Source organism: Saccopteryx bilineata, chromosome 3 (assembly GCF_036850765.1).
Source record: "Saccopteryx bilineata isolate mSacBil1 chromosome 3, mSacBil1_pri_phased_curated, whole genome shotgun sequence".
Classification (NCBI taxonomy): Eukaryota; Metazoa; Chordata; class Mammalia; order Chiroptera; family Emballonuridae; genus Saccopteryx; species Saccopteryx bilineata.
Genome location: NC_089492.1, coordinates 136,272,025 through 136,295,771, shown reverse-complemented (window position 1 = coordinate 136,295,771; position 23,747 = coordinate 136,272,025). Strand labels below are relative to the sequence as shown.

The 23,747-nt window shown below is 33.9% G+C and overlaps 2 non-coding genes across 2 annotated transcripts; both read left to right on the top strand.

Annotated features, from left to right (window-relative positions):
- Positions 1–14,735: 14,735 nt before the first annotated feature.
- LOC136332666 (U6 spliceosomal RNA) lies at positions 14,736–14,842 on the top strand. The gene has a single exon (XR_010730832.1). It is a non-coding gene; the product is annotated as a U6 spliceosomal RNA (small nuclear RNA).
- A 7,567-nt stretch (positions 14,843–22,409) lies between these two features.
- Positions 22,410–22,485, top strand: TRNAN-GUU (transfer RNA asparagine (anticodon GUU)). Its single transcript has one exon. It is a non-coding gene; the product is annotated as a tRNA-Asn (tRNA).
- The last annotated feature ends 1,262 nt before the right edge of the window (positions 22,486–23,747 follow it).

Sequence of the window (23,747 nt, the reverse complement as noted above, 5' to 3'; positions counted from 1 at the left end):
AAAGAAAGAAAGAAAGAAAGAAAGAAAGAAAGAAGAAAGAAAGAAAGAAAGAAAGAAAGAAAGAAAGAAAGAAAGAAAGAAAAAAGAAAAGAAAAGAAAAGAAAGAAAGAGAAAGAAAGAAAAAAGAAAGGCAGTACATGCACTATTATGGTTAACCACACTTTGACTCAAACTTCTTATCAACTCTTAGTTTCACAGATTAACAGCTGGAAACAAAGGATTTTTTTAAAGCCCCAGATTTTTTTTAAGATCTTATTTTTTAGAACAGTTTTAAGTTCACAGCAAAATTGAAGAGAACGTAGAGATTTTTCCCTACAATATACCCTATGCATGCATAGCCTCCCCTTAATCAACATCTCCCAACAGAGTGGGGCATTATTTGTTACAACTGATAAACATACACTGGTACATCATTATCACCCAAAGTTTATGCTGTACATAATGGTTTACTTTTGGTTTTGTACAGTTTATGGATTTGGACAAATATATCATATAATGCTTGTATCTGTCATTATAGTATCAATAAACAGTATTTTCACTGTTCTATTTTTTTAACTCCCCAAAATTTACTGATAGTAATGAAACCTCAAAGAAAAAGAAATAATCAGGCATTATTAACAGCTATCATGGAAACTGGAGATTAAGTGCAGAGAATTTTTAGAACTTTTAGAGTAATAAGATAGTGTTTATTCAAGACCTTCAGTTCAAGGAGATGACAGGATGGAGACAGCATCCCACAATATCCTTAGAACAAGATCTAGGTATCCAGACCACATAATATATGTTTTATTCTCCATGTTGTTGTTTTTTTCTATATCTTAGTAGCTATGTTCTTTCTTTTTGATAGTTTAAAATTCTAGCTCATTACCATTTTTTATTCACAAGGTTATTAATAAAGTGTTTATTTTTCATATTGCTATTTGTAGTACTTACTTCATGTCATCTATCCAATACCTAGGTATAATCTAATTAACTAAAAAGAAAAACAAATTTTTGAGATAATATTCACTTCCTAATGAGTGTCACACAGTTTCCTTTCATAGTAAATTCTGTTTTAAGCCAGTTAATTTGGGGGTAATTAAATTTGCTTAAATAGTGATATTTTAGATAGAAATCAATTCAAGTCAGGTATTCAGAAGTCTATCTCAACCTCCACTACAATATACCTAAAAATACTGTTTGTTTGTTTGTTTGTTTTTTAACACAAAAATAATACTTGAAAGTCTGTCATGAAAGTAATGAAATAAGTCATGAAAGTCATCTATTGTACTATTGCACTTAAGCATTTACAATAATAAAATTGGAAAAGAGCAAGAAAAATGATATATATAAATATTAAGAAATCATCAAAGTTTTCAGGTATATTAAGAAAGATACATTGCTTAGACACCAAGAAGCTGGAGTTGACACTTGAACAACAAGAGATTGAACTGCATGGATCCACTTACACATAAATTTTTTCAATAAACTCTATAAATATATTTTTCTCTCTTTTTTTTTACCTTTTTCATTTCTCTAACTTATTTTATTATAAGAATACAGTATATAATTTGCAAAATATGTATTAATCGACCTTTTATATTATTGATAAGGCTTCTGGTCAACAACAGGCTATAAGTAGTTAAGTTCTGAAGAAGTCAAAATTAACATGCAGATTTTTTATTGTGTGTGGGGAGGTTGGCATTCATCAGCCCTGTGTTGTTCCAGGGTTTCCTGGCTTTTACTGAAGCTTACCTGATAATCTTTCTAGTAAAAATTTTGTCTCCTACTGCTATATCAATCTTGAAAGGAGTGGCAAAATATTTTTTATTCTATTCAGCAAATATACTATATGGATACTTTGGTTACAATATACATTTATATTTTATATTATATATAATACTACTTTATATGATATATTATACATAATATATCTATATCTATCTATCATCTATCTACTATACATATATATTTCCATGAATATGTGATTCTAAAAATTGCTATTTAGTTTGTGGCCTGCAAATCTACAGGCTACTTTCCAGAAATTGGTTAAGTGCTTATTTTAAAATACTGATAAATATATTCAAAAGTCTCTGATATTATTCAAAGGGATCAATTTCTGACTCATTGATTTCTCATCTCTGGAAAAAATAATAATTTAATTTAAAAGGAGAAAAATTAAACTTAATTTTAGTAGAAAAGCAAATAAAAAACAAAAAACTTTAGCCCCAAAGTGGAATTTTAGACTATTTATATCTGTCTCCAAACTTTTTTTAATGTTTTATAATTGGTCTAAAAAGTGGAATAATCTTACATGTTATGGTGCTGAGAATATTGTGAAACCTAGAAAGTGATAATAAAGCCATAGAACTTTTTTCAAGAAAAGTTTAAGAAGTTGTACAGATTGTGGTTCAATTAGATTTATATTAGAAATAATGCAGTCTTGTTGATATAATGAATATGTACTGTGTTTAGGAGAAGCATATTGCATATATCCCTAAAGACCTCTCTTATTTTATCCATTATGAATAATATTTAAAAATATACATTCAAACAATTTACTAAAATACACAATCTGACAAAACACACAATAATAAGAAATGGACGATCTCAATAGGTTTATATTTATTAAAGAAATTGAATCAATAATCAGTAACTTTGCAAAATAAGAGTTACTAGGCCCAGATTATTTCCTTGATGAATTCTACCCAACATTTAAACAAAGAATTTTACCAATTATGTATAATACTTTTTGGAATGTAGAGGCTGAGAAAATACTTTGTACATAAATTCTTTGAAATCAGTATAACCCTAGTTAGCATCAGAATCTGACAAACTACAGATCAATATTCCTCATGCACAAATGTGCAAAAATTCTCAACAAAATATTAGCAAATTGATTTCAACAATATATAAAAACATGTACATCACAACTAAGTAGGCTTTATTCTAGGTATGCCAGACTAGCTTAATATTTGAAAATCAATTAATGTATTCATCACATCAGTGAATCAAAACAGAAAAATTATATGACAATATGAATAGATGGAGAAAAATTATTTGACAAAATCAAATAATCATTCATAATAAAGATTCAGTAAACTGGATAGATGGAACATGCTATCCCAATGAAAAATATCTATAAAAATTCTACAGCTAAATGTGAGAAACTCAAAGCTTTCACACTAAGATCAAGAACAACAAGACAAGAATTATTCTCCCCAGCACCATTTCTTTTCAACATCATACTGTAAGTCCTTGTTAATGTACTTAGATAAGGAAAAGAAATATAAAGTATGCAGATTTAGAAAAAAGAAATGAAACTTTCTTTGGGCCTGACCTGTGGTAGTGCAGTGGATAAAGCAGCAACCTAGAATGCTGAGGTCGCCGGTTCGAAACCCTGGACTTGCCTGGTCAAGGCACATATGGGAGTTGATGCTTCCTGCTCCTCCGCCTGTTTTCTCTCTCTCTCTCTCCCTCTTTCTCTCCCCTCTCTCTCTAATAAAAATGAATAAATAAAATCTAAAAAAGTAAATAAATAAAAAAAGAAACTTTCTTTGTTCACAGAGGAAATGATTATCTATAGAAAATAAGAATCAACAAAACAAATCTTAAAAATAATAACTAATTTTAAAAAAGTTGCAGGATATAAGGTTAATATAGAAAGTGTATAACTTTCCTATGCAAGAGTAATGAAAAATTGGAATTTGAAATTAAAAACATAATACTATTATATTAGCACCTCAAAAGTGAAATACATATTTATAAATCTAACAAAATAAGTTTGGGTCCATATTAGAAAAACTATAAACCTATAAACCAAACCAAATAAAGAAATATTGCATGTGATAATAGAAAACCTCAATATTTTAAAGGTATCAATCAGTTCTTCCCAATTTAATCTAAAGATAATGCAATCTCAGTCAAAATTTAAGTAACTTATTTTTTAGGTAGAAAATCTAATACTAAAGTTCATATAGAAAAATAAAATACACGGAATAGCCACAAAATTAGTGAAGGAGAACCTAGTTAAAGAGTTGACTGGCTTCAAGACTCACTATAAAGTTATGGTAATCAAGGCTATGGTATTGGCAAAAGAATGGATAAGTAAGAAAATGAAATATAATAAGAGAGCCAAGAAATAGACATATATATATATATATATATATATATATATATATATATATGGTCAACTGATCTTTGATAAAGGAGAAAGGGGGCAAAACAGTGAAGCAAAGATTGACTTTTCAACAAAAAGAGCTGGAAAAACCTGATATCTACATATAAGATAATAAATATAGATCTAAACTTGTACATTTTAGAAAATTTAACTCAAAATTGATCATAGACTTAAATGTAAAATAAAAAATAATAAACTCCTACCTGATAACATGATAGAATATCTACATGACTTTTGGTTTTGCAATTCTTTTAGGTAATATACCAAAGGCATCACAATTCATGTGAAAAATAATGGATAAAGTGAAATTTATTAAAATGCAAAACTTTTACTCTGTGAGAAAGAATGTGAAGAGATAAAAATATAAGCCAAGCACTGAGGGAAATATTTGCAAAAAACCACATCTAATAAAAGAATGGTGTCCAAAATATACAAAGAATTTTCAAAACTCAGCACGCAGAGAACAAACCAACCGATTAAAAAATGAGCCAGAGACTTGAACAGATATCTCTCCAAAAAATATACACACTTTGGGAGACAATTTGGATGCCTCTTATAAAACTAAATATAATTTTTTATACAATGAAAAGTGTGGTATATCAAAGAAATGTTATTTAGTAGTAAATATATAGAAATAAGCTATCAAGCCATAAAAAGACGTGGAAGAAACTTAAGTGCATATTACTCAGTTGAAGAGGCCAATCTGGAAAGGCTTTATATTGTGTGACTCTAGCCAGAAGACTTTCTGAGGAAGGCTAAATTATAGAGACAATAAACAGAACAGTTGTTGCTAGGAGCGGGGGAGAAGAGGGATGAATAAGTAGAGCATAGAGGACAGTTTTAAGACACTGAAATTACTCTATATGGTACTGTGATGGTGGATGCTTATCACTATATATTTGGCCAAACCCACAGAATGTACAATACCCAAGAGTGAACTGTATGGCTCATCAACTGTAACAAATTAACCATTCTGATGAAGGGTAATAAAATGGGGGAGGCTATGTATATGTAGAGCAAGGAATATCTGGGAAATCTTAGTATCTTCCTTTCAATTTTACTATGAGCCTAAAACCACTCTAACAAAAAAAAATAATTTTTTTTTAAAAATTTGGAGAATACCACTGTATCTTGCTCTATGTACTCTTCAGATTGGGATAGTTTATTGTATTAGTTATCTTTGCCATACTAGAAATTTCCACACACTTCATGAGTTAAAACAATATGCATTTGTTAGCTTATAACATGTCAGCTTGTTTGATTAAAGCCAGCATGGGAGAGAGTGTTCTAGCAAGAAGGATTTTATAAGTTCTTATAATGAAATCATTACTTCCCCCTCCAGGCTGATGTATTCTCCTGCTTAGAAGCAAATTACTCAAAGGGAGAAGATTATTTGACTGTGAATAAGAACAAATACTTCATATAGGAACCTTTTTCAACGATATTGATTTATGTATTTTTGTTACTTTGTGGATGTTTTTTGTTTCTTTGTTAATTTTTGTTTCTTGGCTTACAAGTAGTGTGTGTGTGTGTGTGTGTGTGTGTGTGTGTGTATTAGTATTTGACTGTTGCAGTCCTCAAATATGTAATTTCAGAGTCTCATTTTAAGGAGCATGGCTGATTTCCTAACAAATGATCTACAAACCAAACCAAAATAGCTGACACTTCCCAGAAATTGGAATAGCTGTCTTTAGAAATTCTAATCACTATTATACATTTAACAGTGGTGAAGATTGACTATAATCTTACCCAATAATGATCTGTCATTGTAAGTTTAGACCAGTCAAAAACAGGAGAGGAGCTTGGGAACTAAAAAAGAGTTTCCTCTTTTTGATATAAACAATACCAGAACCAATTTAATTTGCCTTTCTAGCTTTAAAATGTTTAGATATTAAACTTTGTTGTATTGCATAAAGTTTTTAAAAATACTTATATATTGATTTGAGAGAGAGAAGAAAGGAGGAAGGGTGAGAGAAGAAGGGAGAAAGAGAGAGAGGAAGGGAGGAAAGAGGAGGGAAGGAGGGAGAGAGAAAGAGAGAAACATGTATTTGTTGCTTCCCTTATTTATGCATTTATTAGTTGATTCTTGTATGTGCCCTGACTGGGGATTGAACCCACAACCTTGGCATATCAGGATGATGCTCTAACCAACTGAGCTATCTGGCCAGGGCACAATGCAAAGTTTTGAGTGAAAAAAGAAGAGACCATATGCCTAAGAATTAAAACCAAGATATATTTTGGTTCTTATTTTAAGAATTTTGTGACCAGGTATACTTCCTGCTTTTATGGTAAATAATACTGAGCAAAAATGAATTCAGGTCCCGGCCAGATGGCTTTATTTGTTGGAGTATAATCCAGAAGCTCAGAGGTTGCTGGGTCAATCTCTGGTCAGGGCACATAGAGTAACAGGTTGATGTTCCTGTCTCTCTCCTTTCTCTTTTTCTCTCACTAAAATCAATTAAAAATTTTTTAAATGAATTAGGTACTTACTCTAGGAAACCTTGATTCAGGACTTTAAGACTGTGAACCAACAAAAAGAATCTACTCTTTAACAATAATTGATATGTCATCAGTTCAAAATCCTTGCTTTACTATGTCCGCTTATCCCAAATTATCATGTGTAAATAACGCTTAATTCTAATCAGTTTCCCACTTCCACAAACTGCTTTAATATCCTTCAGCTCAGGCCCTAAGTCTCTGTAAACAGGCTAGTCAGTGGCTGACTGGTTATTACTATCTCAGACATGTCAAACATGCTCATCTTCCTCATCTCACAAGACAAAACTCAAATAAAACCTCTCAGTCTTGAATTCTAATCTTGTTATCCTACTCTCATTCCTTTCATGATGCATGTAGCCTGTACAGTCCCCAAACCCTATTCTTAAAGGGTCCCATAGATAGTTTAATGCTCTGCTGCCATCATGTTGAAATTGTTAGCAATTTTTATTTTTATCTCTACGCTGTCCCTCGAAACTATGTTGTCAGTTTTGCCTATTAATATATTCTATTAATTTTCTCCTTTTTGAGATATGACTAAGAATTGTTAAGGAATTTGCTTTTCTTGCCGAAAGCCTTATGCACTACCTTGGCTTGATTAATATATCTGGTGCTCTTTCATGAAGTTAATAGTTAATATCACTGTTGACATATCCTGTCTTATTTATCTTGCTGTTACTAAATTTTGCTTCACAAAATAAAATAAAATTTAAGTTTGACCAATAATGAAGAATTTAGTTTTACTGTTATTATATGATTCAAAATACCAATGGGGAACAACAGTGAAAATTTAACTAAATGAAAATAAGATCCTGCTTTTGCACAGAAACATTGTGTAAACATTTAAAAAAAGTTTAAGTTAGCTTTGATCTCAGCTTTGATGATATGAACACATGTTCTAGTTCATCTGCTAAAGCAGAGCACACTGGAAAATTTACCTTCCTTTCCTTATTTTTCCCTGATACAATGGGAGTCATCATACTTTCGTAACGGGTCTTCCATCACAGTTATACAACTATGTTCTAAATACAGTCATCTGTCTGAAGGTTTAAGTTAGCCCTGAACTATACATCATACTCTAATAACCAATTCATCAGCTCTAGAGTGAAATGGCGTCTTCCAGAGGAGGGGACACAGTTTTCCTAATTACACAAAGTCATTTTATAGTTTAGCAGTGGCATTGTGCACAAAAGTAGACGTTTAAATGGTAAAAATAGCTATTATTGGGACCAAAAGTGTGAGTTGAAGATCAATGGAGCCTAGGTACCACTGCCTTCTTCTTTTCTCCTTAATGTCTAATAAAAAGAAAGGTCTAATTATATGTGTTTCAATGAAGCACCCAGTGGTATGCATTTGGGAGAATGAGGAACATCTGCTTTTCCTGGCTTTTATTCCTCAAGTGAACTCAGGCTTTAGAAAGAAAATTAGCTAATGGTTGTTGCATACTAGTCAGTGACTGACTGGTTATTACTATCTCAGACATGTCAAACATGCTCATCTTCCTCATCTCACAAGAGAACACTCAGCTAAAACTTCTCAGTCTTGAATTCTAACCTTGTTATCTTACTCTCATTTCTTTCTCATTCCTTTCTTATTATTGGAGTAATTCCTTATCTCTCCTAGAATTCTTGGCTCAGTGCAACAGGGCCTTTATTTTTGCATATGCAGCTTTCTAGTGAACAGTTAGATATAATCAGGTGACGTCACAAAGGGATTGGAAGGAAAAAGTTGCTTAGAGTGGATTAAGGTTAGTAATTGGGGCTGTACAAAAAGCTTGTCTGGAAAGAGTCAGTAACTGAAGTGTAACATAAGTACCTAGGGGGAAAAAAGGTAATTTAAAATAAGCCCAAGAAATTGCTCCCCATGCAACTCACATGAATGTAGAAACTGATTTTTCCAAAGATGTCTATGTGAATATTTTATGTAACCTAGACAGACCAAAGACAAGGTTTACTCTCTTTTTGTTTCCAGTGGATAGTTTAACAATCCATAGAAGGATTTTAAGACAGGACCAGGCACAGCCTTACCTGTTCCATTTGCATGAGAAGTCATGCGGACACTACTAATAAAAAGCATATATACTATTCATTTAAATTTTACCCATATTTTATTTATTATTTCCAGCTGTACAACTAACAAATTGGTGTAGTGTTAATTGAGAACCAACCATAAAGCTGAGAACTAGGAGAAAAACCTGTAAAAATATTGAATGAAGGATCAGGATAATAGAGAGATGCTAATAACTTCATGTGAACTCCACAAGATTTAGGTAGGAGAAAACAGTACTGTCTATACTAAGACAGAAGAGTAATGGATGATCACCGTTTCCTGTCAGTAGGAAGAAGAAATGATGCTACACCTTGTTTTGGGAAAGTAAAAAGTACCATTAGAACCTGGGTCCTTTGGCCCTGCTACCCATCACACCTTCTTATGGCAGAGTCCCCTGAATTCTGAGTGTGGGGCATTTCACTAGGTGTTTAGATGTAGGAACATTCCACAATACATCATCATCCATGGTGGGGATAAATACTCAGCACAATAGAGAGTGAAAAGTAAAGTGTTCTATGATGTAATTGCAAGAGTGGGCCACATCAGTGGTTTTGAACATTTTTACACTTGGGGACTGGTGAAAATAGGAGAATTATTTTGAGAACCACTACAGCAGAAATCACCCTAAGTGAATTCAACTAAAATCATTGCATCTATAAGCAGTCATACATACAACATAAGGGTGGTTAAATCTTTTGTAACTGGCACAAAAAACACTGGGCTGCATCATCTTTATTAGAGGGAATATCCAGCTTACCATAGTTGGGATGGAAACTGTGATATAAATGATTCCAGCTTCAGCAAGAAGGCTTTTAAGTACAGTATAGGGAAGTATAGGGAAGAAGCCTTAGACTTAATTGGTATTAAAGTAATAACTTTGGCAGTGACTTAAACCAAAGATTATTACTGTCTTTATTTTATGGCTCATACATATATTCTCATACATAATTTTTTATATTATGTTGTGTCTCTCTTACATATAATTTTCTTCCTGAGCCTGTTTATTGTCCTTGGAGAGAGATTTACATATGTAAAACTCCCACAGGAAACTAACAATGGAGCTAAGAAGGCAAAGAATTCAAAATTGGAGAATAAGAGTTTAACAACAATATGCTAATTATTTAATTATATGGTTAAAACCAACCCACTAATAATGAACTCAAAAATTTGATCTGAATTTTTAATTAAAAAAATAGAATGGTAGAGAAATATTACAGATTTGCAAAGAGAAGTAGTCTATGAAAGGCTTCATGGAAGACTGAGAAATTATAATGCAAGGATAAGTAGGATTTATGTACACTGGGGACAAAAGCTGAGTTTTTATAATAATTCAGAGAGCAAAATCTTCAAAACAGTTTTTTGTAAAATTGTTGCTGTGTAAATTGATGGAATAATTAGTTTCTACATCCTTCTCACTAAAACATTTGCTACACTTAATCTCTTCAATATGGGTCAAGTGTAATCTCAACTTTTGTTAAAATTATAGGCAAGCTACACCATTAGCAGGGAGAATTATATCCTTTTAGTTAGAAAGGAAAACCAAAACAAACTCAAAAACTGAATTGAGTTCTCTATATTAGGATCACTAATGTCTTTAAATAATCAACAGATCACTGGATTAGGCATAGTCTTTTTTATTTATTTTCTCTTTAATAGTTTTAGAAGTATATTCATTTGACAGAAGGAAAAAATAATTAGTAGTACTGAAAAAGTATTGTTTTTAAAAGCTGCAGCAGCAATAGGATTTATTATTTTGAAAATGTTAAAACAATGAACAATATTATGCATATATTATATCATAACAATATTGTGTATGTGTATATATTACAATAGTGTGTATATATTACATCATAACAATAGTTATTCATGTAAATAGAATAAAGTATTTTACTACAAAATTAAAAGAAGATCAGCTAATAATTTTCAAATGCTTTTTTAGCATTCATATTGGCCATGAGATAGTATCATCTTGGCCAAAGGCTCAGCTTCTAGAACTTTTGTCAGGACAGTTTAGCCAAATTACTTAAAGTTGTTGAGTCTTAATTTCTTGATCTGCTAACTGAGATAATGCCTGTATTTACATCATTGGATTGTTTCTTGAGAATTAAGCAAACTAATATTTAGATATTCAGAAAATTAGATATTTAGAAAATTAGACATTTAGAAAATATTTAGATTAATGACAGTGCACAAAATCTCAATAAATATTTTTCTTATTATTACATCACATACTATGTGGAAGAAAATATTTTAGGCAATTTTGGTGACATGAAGACTGAATCTTTACATTGTAGCAGACATTCTTCTAAAAGGTTAATGTATGTTAATTAATTTAATTTTCCCACAAATTAATGGTAAAGAATAAGAACATTCCATTAATAAATAGAGAACCAGGACTTAAATTTAGGATTATTTTCTCCAGGATTCACTCCCTTAAAGTTACAGATAGATAAATAGATAAATAGAAATATAGATATATTTGTATGTTTCTTTAACTTACATATTAGAAAAGAATTTTTTAACTAAGTGATAAGATCACAGATGATGTTTATTTTCTGTAGTTTATTTTTTAAATTTTTTGAGTTAAATAATAAAATAACCAAAATTATATTTTATTTTACTAAAATATATGCAGATTCTCAGATGCAAACTGTAATCTACTAACTATTGATTTAATTGAGTAGTGATTGGATAAGAATTAAGATTTTATATTTTATTGGCTGACTAGGCTGTGTTGCAGTGGACAGAGCATCAGACTGAAACACAGAGGACCCACGTTCAAGATGCCACGTTTGAGACCCTGAGGTCGCCAGCTTGAGTGCAAGTTTACCTGGTTTGAGCAAGTCTCACCAGCTGGATCCCAAGGTCGCTGGCTTGAGCAAGGGGTCACTCAGTCTGCTGTAGCTTCCCTGGTCAAGGCACATATGAGAAAGCAATCAATGAACAACTAAGTTTCCGCAAAAAAGAATTGATGCTTCTTATCTCTCTCCCTTTCTGTCTGACTGTCCCTATCTGTCTGTTCCTATCCCTCTTTCTGTCTCTCTTTGTCTCTGTCACACACACAAAAAAAATTTACATTTTATTATAATAAAAATAACTGTTAAGGATATTAACATTTTAAATGGTCTAGTTTCAGTGTGGTATGTCAAAAGAAAAGGAGGCTGATTGCAGGAGAGCAGATCCATGATACTAGTTATTGAGGGTATGAGACACTAAAATGACAATGAAAAATTGGCAGAATCAATGAATGCAGGAGAGATTTGCAAAAAAAGCACAGGCAAAGCTTAGTGTTGTTTTCTAGTAGATAGAAATGTGACTCAAATATGATACTGTAGGACATCCTGTAAAATTTCTCACACTGTTTAGCAGTGCTCTTGGTGACATGCCATCTTATAAATCACCATAACCAGCTTTTGTCATTGTAATATAAAAGTTCAATATGACAATATGTGAAGAATAAGAATTATCAACTGACAATGTTAAAGGGGGAGCAATGAGACCATGATTCTTGCCTTCTTGAGAGAAAGAATTCAATCAAGAGACAAAGTGCAACAAGTAAAAGAAGAATTTATTGGCCATTCAGGAAGAAAGTCAGAGAAAAGGGGATCTTGGAGAGGAGTTCAGGGGATTAGCCATGACGAACTACTGCTGCTCACTGCTTCCCTGGTACAAGTCTCATGGGGTCACTTAGAGCTTAGGAGAAAGAGAAGGGCAAGGAAAACAACAGTGACTAGGGGGAATAAGGGAAGGAGAAGAAGGAAGGGAAAGGAGTGAGCATGCTCCCAGAGGGAGAATGCTTTGGGACCTCAGTCCTAAGGGATTTTAAGCAGTAGTGGGATTCAGCCAGTTTGCGCAGGTTCGGCAGAACTGATACCTACTTTTTTGTGTTCGGCAAACCAGTTGTTAAAATGTCACTTGTATTCAGGGTTCTCTCTAAGGTGGGAGCCTGGGCAGCTGCCCAATGTGGAAGTCACATCTTTTTGTTGCTTACTCTTTTTAAAGGCTCATCTGCACAATAGTGTTTTCCGAGTGCCTGTAGTAATGTTAATTCCCTCCATAGGTGAAAACACTGCAAGTAAGAACACCAATCAAGAAGCAATATGGAAATATCTTAAATTACAGTTTTACTGTTTTTTGTCAGTACTATTTAATATTGTTTCATTAATATTTTAAAACTTTTATAATAACCTAGTTTTATGTACCTCTTTTATTATTATTTAAGTATTAAATGCATGAAATAATAAACTACCTTTCAGTATATCATTTTTTATTATACTTTAAAATGGTCATTAGAGCAGAGAACCGGTTGTTAAATTATTTGAATTCCACCACTGACTTCAAGGATGGGGATTTTTGGAGAGGTCCCAGTGGAGGCTCTAAAAAGAATATTCATCAGCTCTCCAGGTGTGTCTTTTAGGGTTATGATCTTCATTAATTAGTCAGTATCAAGGCAAGGGAGCATAAGTCAATGCAGTTGGTCAGCTGTGTCTTTCTGTTGTTTGGTTTTTCTGCTTTTCTGGGCTTGGAGTTGAAACATAAGTGAGGCCTAAATGTTACCTCTAGGGGTTAATGCTTACGCACTATATTCTGGCTTTCTTGTTTGTTCCTCCTCTAAGGAAGTCTAACACCACTTAACCAACTATATTCCAGGGGAGGAAAAGTCAGGGAAGGGAATGAATCCCATGACAAGCAATATGAAATCAGGAGGTCTTAACCATGGGACCAGCTAAGGAAGGAAAGGTTACACTGGGGGCAAGGTACTTGTTTTCCCACGTTTTTCCATTGGTAGGCACCTGGGGCTTTCTACCCTGGTGATCTCCTGTGGGTGGCCTATTGTCCTTGATCTGCTCATGTCTGTCTAATTGCCTACCACAACATTAGTAATGACTATGTGTTAATGTACCCTTGCGATACACTAATGATAATTTTTTAATCTAAAATTATAACTAGAATGTCTGAGAAAATACATTTAATCTCTTTTAACATCACAGTCTTTTAATGCTGAGAAATCTGAGTGGCAAAATACAATTTAATTAAAACTTGCCAGATGAGCATAGAGTTTAAGTAAGGGTGGTTAATTACACAATTTAAACATTAACTGACATGAGCTAAGGTAGAGTGACAATTTTACCTGTGAAGTTATCTTTATACTCAGACCAGGGGGTCTTTGTGCTAGAACTCTCCTTAGAGAGGAGTGAGGGTGGGTATATATATTTTTAGAACAGCAATGACAACAGATCTCTGTAAGTCTTCTTATTCTCGACTTCATTAGTTGTGGACACTACTCATAGCACTTCTGCTTATTGACACAACTTTATGTTTCTTAATAAATTTAAAAAGGTTTTACAGTTAAGACCATCTAACCTGTGGATTACTTGGAAATCAGATGTGATTTTTCATTTCTTGGCTGTGATCCACTGTGAGTTGATTTACTTCTTGCTCAGTGAACAGTAATGGAAGCTGCCCTTTGACTTACTGTGAGAATAACTGAGCTAATATAAAAACATGCTTAAAGGGTGTCTGGCAAATGTACGCACTCTAGAAGTATTTGTTATCCTACTATGATTATTATCATTTTATTCTATTTTTCTTAAATCTTTAAGAATGTAACACTACAGAACAATAGTACTGACATATATCCCAGGCTACTCTCCTTGATGACAAGTAGACTGATTCCATAATTCAAAGAGAGCAAAGAAATTATGGTCACATTTATGTTTGGCTTCCAGCTGTAATACTTACTAAATGTGAGTAACTAACTTTTGTAGCTGAAAATGTGGTCTTACCACCTTTTCATGTTGTTTGGAGAACTGAATACATATAGCAGCTGTTGGCAAAAAAGTTTATAAAATGTGATTTTTATGTTGCTCACTTTTATTGTTAAAAATGGCTGTCCAGATATGTGATCTGTGAAACTGCTAATTATCTTCCTGCTAGGGAAGGGCCATTGTTATGCTAATGTTCCCTGGAGGAGGGATTTTTTCACACCAAAAAAAGTTTGCGAGGAAGAAGGAGAAAAAAAAGAAGCCAAGTGCTCATTTTGGCAGTACATATACTAAAATTGGAATGATACAGAGAAGATTAGCATGGCCCCTGGGCAAAGATGATATGCAAATTTGTGAAGCATTCCATATTTTTGTGTCAATAATTACACTAAATGTAAATAAATTAAACTCACCAATAAAAAGACAAAGAGTAGCAGAATGGATTAAAAAAAATCCAACTGTATGCTGCCTACAAGAAACTCATCTAAGCTACAGGGATAAAAACAAATTCAAAGCTAAAGGCTGGAAAACAATACTCCAAGCAAATAACATCCAAAAAAAAGCAGGCATAGCAATACTCATATCTAATAATGCTGACTACAAGACAGCAAAAGTACTCAGAGACAAAAATGGTCATTTCATAATGATTAAGGGGACACTGAATCAAGAAGACATAACAGTTCTTAATATATATGAACCAAACCAAGGAGCACCAAAATATATAAGACAGCTACTTATTGACCTAAAAACAAAAACTGACAAAAATATATTCATATTTAGAGACCTCAATACATCGCTGACAGCTCTAGATTGTTCATCCAAACAGAAAATCAATAAAGATATATTGGCCTTAAATGAAACACTAGAGAACCTGGATATGATAGACATCTACAGGATATTTCATCCCAATGTGCCAGAGTATACATTTTTCTCTATTGTACATGGAACATTCTCAAGAATTGACCATATGTTGGGCCACAAAAATAACATCAGCAAATTCAGAAAAATCAAAATTGTACCAAGCATATTTTCTGATCATAAAGCCTTGAAACGAGAATTAAACTGAAAAAAAGAAGGAAAAAACCCACAAAAATCTGGAAACTAAACAATATACTTTTTAAAAATGAATGAGTCAAAAAATAAATTAGCACAGAGATCAAAAGATATATAAAGACAAATGAAAATAACAATATGACATATCAAAATCTCTTGAGATGCAGCAAAAGCAGTAATAAGAGGAAAGTTCATATCGCTTCAGGCCTATATGAACAAACAAGAGAGAGCCCAAGTAAACCACTTAACTTCACACCTTAACGAACTAGAAAAAGGAGAACAAAGACAACTCAAAACCATCTGAAAAAAAGAAATAATAAAAATCAGAGCAGAAATAAATGAAATAGAGAACAGAATAACTATAAAAAAAATTAATAAAACCAGAAGCTGGTTCTTTGAAAAGATCAACAAAATTGACAAACCCTTGGCAAGACTCACCAAGGAAAAAAGAAAAAGGACTCATATAAACAAAATCCAAAATGAAAGAGGAGAAATCACCACAGACATCATAGATATACAAAGAATTATTATAGAATACTACAGTAAACTACATGCCACCAAATTTAACAATCTAGAAGAAATGGATAAATTACTAGAACAATATAACCTTCCTAGACTGAGTCATGAAGAAGCAGAAAGCCTAACAGACGAGTTAGCAGGGAGAAATTAGAAAAAACTATTAAAAACCTCCCCAAAAATAAAAGTCCAGGGCCAGACAGTTATACTAGCGAGTTCTGTCAAACATTCAAAGAAGACTTGGTTCCTATTCTACTCAAAGTCTTCCAAAAAATTGAAGAAGAAGCAATATTTCCAAACATACTTCATGAGACCAATATAACTCTTATACTGAAACCTGGCAAGGACAGCACAAAAAAAGAAAACTACAGACCAATATCTCTAATGAATATAGATGCTAAAATACTAAACAAAATACTAGCAAATCAAATACAACAACATATTAAAAAAATAATACATCATGACCAAGTGGGATTCATCCCAGAATCTCAAGAATGGTTCAACATACGTAAAATGGTTAATGTAATACACCATATCAACAAAACAAAAAACAAAAACCACATGATCTTATCAATAGATATGGAAAAGACATTTGATAAAATACAACACAACTTTATGTTTAAAACACTTAACAAAATGGTATAGAAGGAAAATATCTCAACATAATAAAGGCCATATATGATAAACCATCAGCTAACATTATATTAAAAGGCATAAAACTGAGGACTTTCCCTCTTATATCTGGAACAAGACAGTGTTGTCCATTCTCTCCACTGTTATTTAACGTGGTGCTATAAGTTCTAGCCAGAGCAATCAGGCAAGATAAAGGAATAAAAGGCATCCATGACAGAAAAGAAGAAGTAAAGGCATCACTTTTTGCAGATGATATAATTCTATACATTAAAAACCCCAAGGAGTCCACAAAAAGATTACTAGAAACAATAAGCCATTACAGTAAAGTCGCAGGATACAAAATTAATATACAAAAGTCCATAGCCTTTCTATATGCCAACAATGAAACATTAGAGAACAAACTCAAAAAAATAATCCCCTTCACGATTGCAACAAAAAAATAAAATACTTAGGAATAAACATAACAAAGAATATAATGGACCTATATAACGAAAACTACAAAGCATTGTTAAGGGAAATCAAAAAATATATATACAGTGAGATGGAAAAACATTCTTTGTTCTTGGATAGGAAGAATAAATATAATCAAAATATTACACAAAGCAATATACAAATTTAATGCAATTCCCATCAAAATTCCAATGACATTTTTTAAAGAAATGGAACAAAAAATCATCAGATTTATATGGAACTATAAAAAACCCCGAATAGCCAAAGTAATCCTGAGGAAAAGAATGAAGCTGGGGGCATTACAATACCTGACTGCAAACTATATTTTAGAGCCACAACAATCAAAACAGCATGGTATTGGCAGAAAAATAGACACTCAGACCAATGGAACAGAATAGAAAGTCCAGAAATAAAACCACATATATATGGTCAAATAATTTTTGATAAAGGGGCCAACAACACACAATGGAGAAAAGAAAGCCTCTTCAACAAATGATGCTGGGAAAACTGGAAAGCCACATGCCAAAGAATTAAACTCGACTACAGTTTGTCCCCTTGTACTAAAATTAATTCAAAATGGACCAAAGACCTAAATATAAGACCTGAAATAATAAGTACATAGAAGAAGACATAGGTACTAAACTCATGGACATGGGTTTTAAAGAGCTTTTTATGAATTTGACTCCAAAGGCAAGAGAAATGAAGGCAAAAATAAATGAATGGGACTACATCAGACTAAGAAGTTTTTGCTCAGCAAGAGAAACTGACAACAAAATGAACTGATAGCCAACTAAATGGGAAATGATATTTTCAAACAACAGCTCAGATAAGGGCCTAATATCCAAAATATACAAAGAACTCATAAAACTCAACAACAAACAAACAAACAATTCAATAAAAAATGGGAAGAGGACATGAATAGACACTTCTCCCAGGAAGAAATACACTATTTCCATTTTATTTATATATATTTAAGTCTGAACAATGTTTTATTTTATTTTTTTATTTTTTTAAAGACTTTATTCAATTTTCAGATAGGAGAGAGAAGGAAAGAAGGAGAGAGAAGAGAGAAAGGGGAGGAGCAGGAAGCATCAACTCCCATATGTGCCTTGACCAGGTAAGCCTGGGATTTTGAACCGGCAACCTCAGTGTTCCAAATCTATGCTTCATCCCACTGCGCCACCACAGGTCAGGCCCAGGAAGAAATACAAATGGCCAACAGATATATGAAAAGATGCTCATCTTCATTAGTTATTAGAGAAATGCAAATCAAAACTACAATGAGATACAACCTCACACCTGTTAGATTAGCTATTATCAACAAGACAGGGAATAGCAAATGTTGGAGAGGCTGTGGAGAAAAAGGAACACTTATTCACTGTTGGTGGGAATGTAAACTAGTACAGCCATTTTGGAAGAAAGTATGGTGGTTCCTCAAAAAACTGAAAATAGAATTACCTTATGACCCAGCAATCCCTCTACTGGGTATATACCCCAAAAACTCAGAAACATTGATACGTAAAGACACACGTAGCCCCATGTTCATTGCAGCATTGTTCACAGTGGCCAAGACATGGAAACAACCAAAAAGCCCATCAATAGATGACTGGATAAAGAAGATGTGGCACATATATACTATGGCATACTACTCAGCCATAAGAAATGATGACATCGGATCATTTACAATAACATGGTTGGATCTTGATAACATTATACGGAGTGAAATAAGTAAATCAGAAAAAAAACAAGAACTGCGTGATTCCATACATCATAGGTGAGACATAAAAACAAGACTAAGTGACATGGACAAGAGTGTGGTGGTTGGGGGGGGTGAGGAGAGGGAGGGAGAGGGGAAGGGAGAGAGGCACAGAGAAAACTAGATAGAAGGTGACAGAGAACAATCTGACTTTGGGTGATGGGTATGCAACATAATTGAATGACAAGATACCTGGACATGTTTTCTTTGAACATATGTACCCTGATTTATTGATGTCACACCATAAAAATTAATAAAAATTTATATTAAAAAAAGAAGCCAGGATGGCAAGGTGCTGAGGAAGAAGCTTGTTGAGCAGAGAGAGGGGTATGCAGATGGGGAACCAGAGGTGACTGAGGCAGTGGGGGCCTTTTTCCAGGAAAAACCAGGAAAGATTCTCCTTGTTGTAGAACTAGAGAATGTGTGAGTGGGTTTTGGAGCCCTGTGTGTTTGTTTTTACTCACCAGCTTGTTGCAAGGCTAGAATAAAGGAATGGGCCACCAGTTTTTGGATCTGCAGTTTTTTTACCATCTGTCTGGATCCGATGGGAACCTGCACCTGCCTGGCTATCATGGCCGTGACTACTGGCCATACAGTAGCCATTTGCCCATTTCTGGATAAAGTAATTGCCATTTTGTAAAACCTTAGTGTTATTCATTAAATGTAAAGATTCCAAAAATTAAAAGTGTTTACAACTATGTAGCCCTGATTATTAATTGTGTATATTTCCAACATTTAAATAAGCAGATTCAAGATAAGGGGAGAATGGTACCCATAATAAATATTTTAAACCATTACTCACTTCTACAAAAAAGGTGTACTATACTAGATATGCTAGTAATTTTTCCATTAAAATATCATATATAGAGAATTTTCCTACCTTCTCAGAAAAAACAAGGCATAACTTCTTTAGCCCAGTCATCCTATATTATTCCTCTTGGAACTTTTGAACCAGGACTCAGACCTAGAAAGTTAACAGTAGGTCCTGAGTCTCTATGCCACCATAGGCTCGGGAGCTGTTTATACCATTCATTACATGCCTTTTGAAATCAGGAAAAAGAGCAGAAACAAAAAAACAAGCAGAGGAAAATAAAGAGTGAAAAATATGTTTGTTGAATTTCAGTTAGACTTTTTTCTCTTGAGTGTGTAAAATACTCCTACATCCTGGAAATAAGTCATTTTTATATGAAATCACCTGGAACAAGTTTTGGGCTGTTTGCTTTGTTTATTTACAAACAAATGATTTTTGGCTAAAGTAGAGTGTGTTCAACATCATCATTTTCAGTAGTGGCACATATTTGGAAAGCCAAGGATGTTGTCAGCAAAGTACGGAGCTTGAGATAAAGCTCTGAAACATGAAACATTTATTCTGTTCAGTGTTATTAGGGCACAGGGTGCAAAGCTGGAAGGCACAAAAGCTAAAGGGAGTTAGGCACGGCTCATGGATTGTCTTATTTGCTATGCTAAGTTTGATTATTTTTTCTCTGACAGGCAGGAATCGTGACATGGATAAATTTGCATTTTAGAGAGATTGCTCTGGGAGCTGTATAGAGAATAATGCAGGAAATTGGCAAATATAGATAAGGGAGGACAGATTAGGTCAAGGTATATAAGGTAAAATAAGTACATTGTTTATATGTGCCAGAAAAAATGTGAACATTTTATTTACCCCTTAAAAAAATTGTTTGAGATAATGTCAACTTCTGTTTCAAATGTGGTGAAAGCCTCTGATGATTTAAGTGGAGGCCAAAATTTGCATAGCTAGTCTGTAACCAAGATTTATTTTGAATCCAAAATTCTCACACTTTCAGATGTATATTCTAGAGCTACAGAAAACTTTAATATGTTTTCCTCATTTCCTGAGAGGTATCCCAGTGGTCCACATGGCATCTGGGAGAAACACTGAGTCACTGGAGACTGGTTAACTTTTCAGCAATTTCATAGAGCCCTCATTTGGAGTTTCACTGTTATCTGATAGTTCACTTCAAGTTTTCACTATATTGAGTAGGACACTGAAACCATATCAACATAATAAATTAAAAATGACATTTTTGTTTTTACTTAAGATAAAAAGAATTAAGGTCAGGATGGGCTATACAGTTCTTAAAAAAAAAAAAAAAACCAAATATGTAACTATACCAAAATCAAACAGGGTTAAAAAAAATCAAACTCTTGAAACCTACACACTAAACAGTATGACCTTGAAGCTATTGTTCAAACAAAATGCCTTGAAGCAGGCAATGCAGAGAAGTGATCCTTGTGGTGCTACATGCTTCCAAATTGAAATTGGTAGGCTTTCATGAGGGAAGGAACTAATGTAGAACAAAGACGAGAACTCAGTTGTTAGCATCACCATTCTCCCTCAGGTTAAATCTGAATAGCAACTAAAACCTGTTTTTAAGACATTCAGCTTCTAAATTAACTAAAAGTATACCTGATGTGTCTGCTTTGAGTGTTTTAAGTATACGGGCTATTTCAGCTACCCATTGAGTATGATAATAAAGTCTTTAATGAAAAAATCATTTTTACCAAAAACCAGAGATAATTTCAGATCTAGGAGAAAAACCCCAGTTAGAAGGTGGGTGTAAGGCATGCCTAATTTGCAATTATATTGTATTGTATAATTAGACTGTATAATGCAGGAGCACTGTTCAGTAGAAATAATAATGTAAGCCCTGTAGATAATTTGAAAATGTTTAATAGTCACACTTAATAAGGCAAGGAAAGGCCCTCGCCGGTTGGCTCAGTGGTTGAGTGTTGGCCTCCCATGTGGATGTCCTGGTTTGATTCCTGGTCAGAGCACACAGGAGAAGTGACCATATGCATCTCCACCTTCCCCCTCTCCCCTTGGTTCAAGCACATTGTCTTGGGCACTTAGGATGGTTCCATGGAGCTTCTGCCTTAGGCGCTAAAAATAGCTCAGGTGTGAGCATGGACCCAGATGGACAGATGGGCAGCCCAGACAGGGGTTGCCAGGTGGATCCCACTCAGGGCTCATGCAGGTGCCTGTCTCTCATTCTCCCTCCTCTCACTTGGAAAAGAAGAAAAAAAAAGGCAAGGAAAAAAAAAAACAGGTAAAATTTTTATAACATTTTATTTAATACAATATATTCAAAATATTATTCTAACATAATGAGATAGCAATTGTTAATGAGATATTTCACTTAACCTAGACATTACATTATTATTGGGAATTCTTGGTCTATATTTGATTCTATGACATTTACAATTGCAAATATAAATTCACTTGACCAAGTCATTCCAAACATGCATAAGTGTTTTCCAATAACTAAATCTAGTTTTAAATTTGATTGAACTAAAATTAAGTAATATTAAAAATTAAGTTCCTCAGTTACACTTGCCACATTTCAAGGGCTCAGGAGCCACTTGTGGCCTATGAGTATATTAGAATGTCTGTAGATATTTACTGAGTGCAAATGATCAAGAAATGGGGAGTTGTAATTAAATACTTTTAATACCAAAGTCCATCTGTAGTTTTCATGCTTAATATTAAAAAACCATTACATTTTTGGCCCTGGCCGGTTGGCTTAGTGGTAGAGCGTCGGCCTGTTGTGCGGGAGTCCTGGGTTCAATTCCCGGCCAGGGCACACAGGAGAAGCGCCCAGCTGCTTCTCCAGCCCTCCCCCTCTCCTTCCTCTTTGTCTCTCTCTTCCCCTCCCACAGCCAAGGCTCCATTGGAGCAAAAGTTGGCCAGGGAGCTGAGGATGGCTCTGTGGCCTCTGCCTCAGGTGCTAGAGTGGCTCTGGTTGCAACAAGCAATGCCCCAGAGGGGCAGAGCATCACCCCCTGGTGGGCATGCCCGGTGGTTCCCGGCCGGGCGCATGCAGGAGTCTGTCTGGCTGCCTCCAGTTTCCAGCTTCAGAAAAATGAAAAGGAAAAAAAAATCATTACATTTTTTTAGTTCATTTTTCTGCCATGTATAGCCTAACTATCAGGAGTTTCATGGTTGCAATTTGTTAAGATATTAACTGGAGATACATGAGGTATAGAAGATTGGAAAGAAGAAAACTTGAAACCAGAAAATCATAGGTATTGTTATCTGTTCATTCACTCTTGTTTGCTTTAGTAAACCTTGAAACTTCACAGGTTTTCCTCTTTTTTCACAAAACAAGTGATGGCTAAATCACTTTGTCCAATAGAAGTAATTGATATTCTGGGAAGTGTATTTTAAGACAGAGGTTTTCAACTGCTGATCTGCAGATGGGTCCGCCAGAAATTTTGTGCTGGTTGGCAAAAGTTAACCACCCTGATGTTTTAAGAAGGTTATAGACACAATAATCTTTGTTTAATTTGCTTATGCTCAGGGTGATTTCTGCTTTAGTGGTCTCAAAATAATTCTCCAGCCCTCAAATGTAAAAAGGTTGAAAACCACTGTTTTAAGAGACTTGCTTCATAAGTAAAGTAATACTTTACTTTGAGTTCATATAGTCCTCTGATTTGTTTTTATATTCAGATGCTCTTTAAAAAAAAATTCAGGTTTATAGAAAACTTGAGAAGGTGCAGAGATTTCCTATATATTGCTTATTTAGGGGAACTCACTGTGGCGATGTGACATGGCTTCAGCAGCAGAGGCACCTGGGGAGTGCTCTCTGTCACTCTGCAACCTTACGCAGACTGACTGCTTGGAAAGCCAGAATGCTGATGCCCAAAGACAAACATCACACCCCAAGCAGGAGGTACATGAATGCTCAGAGTGTAACAACTGCTTGATGTTATCCTTTAACATAGAAATGCATTGTTTTCCTGGTGGTCTCCATGACTATCCACATATGGTTTTGCTATTAGCCCCCTATAAAAAAAGACCCTGTTGAAAGACCAGGTGGTGGTACAGTGGATAGGGCATCAGCCT